The following is a 4,798-nucleotide window of genomic DNA, read 5'->3' as shown; positions in this document are numbered from 1 at the left end:
GAAAGAGTTTAAACAGGAACATTTTGACACAGCTTTTGGCTATGTTCCAGCTTACCATTTTGGAAAAAGAGTTTGGTGGAATAAGTGCTTTTTGGTAACTCTGCCTGGTCATTTCTTTACCAAAATTAATGGATTCACACAAAGTTAGGGAAGGACAAGACGCTGTATTTTTTGTTAGGTCTACATCTTCATCTTCCTTCAGAAATGTAACACCAGTCTAACCCAGAGTTTTGCACAGAAGTAATCTACTCCAACCCCATCTGATTTTACTTGCTGATCTGTGACGCACTGAGGAGCCTGAAACCCTCAGCAGCCCTGTTACTTCTCTGTAAACGTAAATGGAGAGAAGGAACACTTTGTCATTAAGTAATTTCGTCCAATAGATCAAATACACCAGCAAGGTACTTAAACATTACTGTAGGAGACACTATTAGGCGCTTTTTAGGTGCTTTTTCATTACCCATGCAGCACACAGGAGATGGATTGCCTCAGCATTAGCAAACCCCTTCCTTCACCATTTCTATTCCAGCAGAAATTCCTTCTGAGGAAAGGAATTGACAGTAAACCCACATTTTGCCATCCACATCAGACCATCACATCCAAACCCATACCTAGCTGCAACTTCTTCCTCTGAAAGACAACTCACGTGTTTTGAAAAAAGTTATTTATTTTCACTGCTTTAATCTCTCTACTGTAGTGTTAGCACTTAACATAGGCATCCACTCTTCTACTGTCCTATTTACAATCCATTGAAATGTATACTCTACAAATACAATACATATTTTCAGAAATGTAAGGGAAATGCACAATTTTGTAAGGTTTAAAAAAGTGACACGCATCTGTACAAGATCCTCAAATCATCCAAAAAGGAAAATTTACAAGGCAGTATCCACACAGCTACGTAAGAGCAGGTGCTACAGTGACAAAGCAGCAAACTTGCTAATACAATAAAATACAAAAAATTAAAGTGTTTTGGGGCACCAGATAATACATTTAGTACCGCTGAAGTTGTAAATTTAGTAATACCCATATTTCTAGAAACATGTAACTGCAAACCTGGATAGTGTTCTGAAAAATATTAAACATTATATACACATGAGGTAAATGTACCTTGGTCTTTTAAGAGGTAATTTGAGTTTAAAGCAACTGATATGGTGAAGTATTTTTAAAAACGCAAAATGATTAACACCTTGCGATCCTTTCAATGGCACAATATAAACAAGAAACTAACTAAAAGGTGAATTTCATGGCAATCGCACTCAGAACCATTAAAAAAAATAAAATAGCCTCTTATTTCTTGGACACCTTCATGTCCCCATACAGTCAATCCCAGTATCTTTTACCCTATATACAAAGTCTTTCTTAGGATTACAAATGGAACCATTGGAGGGTGACACACTCCCAAGTGTGTCATACTTGGAAAGTCGGCTTGAGAAACATCCCAAAATTCCAGCTTTTAAGGGTGGAAGGTCCCTGAAGAATTCCAGCATTCCAAAAGCAACATTTTGGGCTTTTCAGCATTATACCATTTCCAATGCTCTTTATTCTCCATGTCCATATCCCCCTGGTCACAAGTCTGTAAACCTAACTGAGGCTTCAATGCTACTAAAATGACAAATTGATTAAATCCACAAAACATAACTGAATGTATAATGTATGTAATATTTACAATAAACATTTGCATCAGTATTCATCAGAAACTGTTTTGGTATATACTTGAAATGATATAAAATTAATATTTTGAATGCTAAAATATTTTGGTCCCCCTGGATTTCCAAGAGCAGATCTGGTGATATTACAATCTTAATTTAAAAAATACTTATGTGTACCTGTGTCCATATATATAAGATATGATCTTACACAGGTAACATTTAAAGTTACATAATATATACAGACACAGCCTTTGTAAAAGGTGTTCAGTTTATATAGTGGAAAAGAAGAACAAAGCTTGAAGCTGTGGTGTCAGAACTGAGGATACATATAGCTCTATTCAGAATTTTCCTGTTCTGCATTCCTATATGAATAATAAGGTTGTCCCAAAACAATGTTCCCAACATTACACACTATCAAGCATCCTTCCTGTGCTTCGTTTTTGCAAGCTGTTATTTCAAAGTGAAAAATTAGAACCATGTAAGAACATTTGCTAGCAATTCAGGAGAATGAAGACTAATAGTTGGTTGAGATGAGACAGAAGTAACAAACCAGTGTAGAGTTGACTGAATAATCTGCATGCCATGATGCTGTTCAGCTGCCATAGATTCTCTTAAATGCAACAGAACTGCTCCCTGTATCTTATGAAACTAAGCATTATGGTGATAAGGTTTTGCAGGTGCTAAAAAAAGGCACTAATGAAATTATTTGATTAATTATACTTGAAGCTTTCTCATGTTACCATCAAGATTGCTATAAAGACCTGAAGCATGCCAAGTAGCCTGGTGATTCTAAAGTATGAACTACACCACTTGTTTCTATGGTAAAGATCCAGGATTGCCTATGAAAAACTCAAAATTTAACCTAGTTAACAAATTGTTTAAATAGTAAGCCTTTGAAATTAGTATGTAGAGATAGTAAGTTCTACTTTGATGCTAACCTGTTTTCTTGAAATATCTGTTTAGGTACATAGAGCTTGTCAGAGAGGCCTGCCAAGTAGACTAGACTTGGGAGTTTAGTTATATTCAATCATTGTTTTAGAATAGTCATGATTGAAAACATCTCCCTTATGAGTGGCTGAGGGAGCTGGGTCTCTTTATCTTGGAGGAAACTGAGGGGGGACCTCATGAATGTTTATAAATTTGTAAAGGGCGAGTGTCAGGAAGAAGGAGCCAGGCTCTTCTCAGTGATGTCCAGTGATAGGACAAGGGGCAATGAGTGCACCCTGGAGCATAGGAGGTTCAACCTGAACATGAGGAAAACCTTTTTTACTGTGAGGGTGCCAGAGCACTGGACCTGGCTGCCCAGAGAGGTTGTGGAGTCTCCTTCTCTGGAGACATTCAAAACCTGCCTGGATGCATTCCTGTGTGACTTAGTCTAGGTGATCCTGCTCTGGCAGGGGGGTTGGACTGGATGATCTTTCGAGGTCTCTTCCAACTCCTAATACTCTGATTCTGTGAAAACCTCTGTGGTGTGCAGTTGTTCATTTGCACAAAGGCACAGTTTATTTTAAATACTTATATGAAGTCATTTTTGATCGAGTTTTGTTTACTAAAAGCCTGAAACACATAAGCCTGACTGGTCAGATAACGCCTAATGTAAGCGTGACACCTGCACATATGTTTAAACCCAACTGTTGTCTAAGAATTTATCTTAGTTTTTCCTCTTCTCCTGGATGCCATCTTCCAAGTACGAGCAAACCAGTTCATAAAGGTGGCTGAATAAGACTTATTGTTTGCAGTGCAATCTCTGAAGGTCTGTAATTCCCACATAATTTAAGCCTATCTCAAAGAAAGCACTAAAAATTTGGGAATACACAAGAGTTAGTGAAATGCTAAGGCTTATTTTGGCTAACTCTTATATCACCTATACACACTCTTATTACTTGGGCCCATCCACCTTACTGCTTTAAGTGTCATCTATCACAGATCACAGAATACAATCTTGACTGTGCTGCTGTTAGCAACTGTCCAGCTCCTGTTACTGGCTTTGTGAAAAACTCTGTGGCCTGAATGCTGAAGAATGAAAAGGAAGCTGAGTTAAAGTTCCTGTGTGTTCTGTAACAGGATAGATACCAATGTGTTCGGAGACTAGGAGTTATGGTGGCATATAATTACCAGGCACATTTACATACTGAAATACTACTGAGTGTTTTGGGCATTCATGAAACCAAAGGTCAACCAGAATCTTCCTAAAACTCCAATTAAAAAAATATCTTTGTAACAGCAGTTTTTAAAAGATAATTTTCCATACTAATTCCCCCAGTCCCCTTCAGAAGTTGTATGTTTGGGCAGAAATCAATTAAATTTCTAAACAAGTTCACAAAAAGCTGGTGATAACCTTAAAATCTCAGGCAAATCTTGACTAAAGCCATGCATATTCTTCTGTGTTCTTATGACAACACAAGTCACCATAAGCCTTGTTCTTGTAACTATGAAGAGGATTGCTGGAATCCTCTCGTATTTGTAACCAAAGACCTGCAGCTCACCACTTTCTGTAGCTCGCCACTTTGTGTATGAGGCACACACATATGCACATAAAATTTATAAGCAGCTTTGAACTTTCTAGTACAAAAGCCCAAATCACTTGTCCCTAATTACAGGTGCACTTAATCCTCATTTAATTGCAAATATTGTTATTTGAGCCTTAAGACTCTGCAGAACTGCACAGAAAATATGCTTTTGATATTTGATTTAATGGAGCAAAATCTCCCTTAAGAACATCTTACTCCTCTTGCTACTTTTCTGAAATAGACAGGTACTTCAAGCACTTTAGAAGTATCACTTGATAAAACAAATTTTTATATATAATTATGACTCATGACTTTGACAACTACAAAATATGACAGTGAATTAATTAGCTTACACTATTGAAAACTTCTACTGTGGTTTAAAGAGTCAGATTTTGGTAAAATTAAAAGTACTCCACAAATTAGGTACTCAGGTGCCAAAACGAGCGTGAATTAGATGTTAGCTAGGCAAAGGAACAGCTGATCTTTAACTTGTATTTTTTGAAACCAAAAGTACCATAGGCTTTGTACACTCCTACCGTTTTGCATTAAAAGACTCAAAAGTGGCACTTACTGGCATAATACAATCTATTTTGAAGGCAATGTAATGTTCTGGAAAAAGTAGAAAAAACCTAGTAA

This window comes from Mesitornis unicolor, unplaced genomic scaffold (assembly GCF_000695765.1).
Source record: "Mesitornis unicolor isolate BGI_N332 unplaced genomic scaffold, ASM69576v1 scaffold36719, whole genome shotgun sequence".
Taxonomy (NCBI): domain Eukaryota; kingdom Metazoa; phylum Chordata; class Aves; order Mesitornithiformes; family Mesitornithidae; genus Mesitornis; species Mesitornis unicolor.
Note: the sequence above shows the minus strand (reverse complement) of the source record.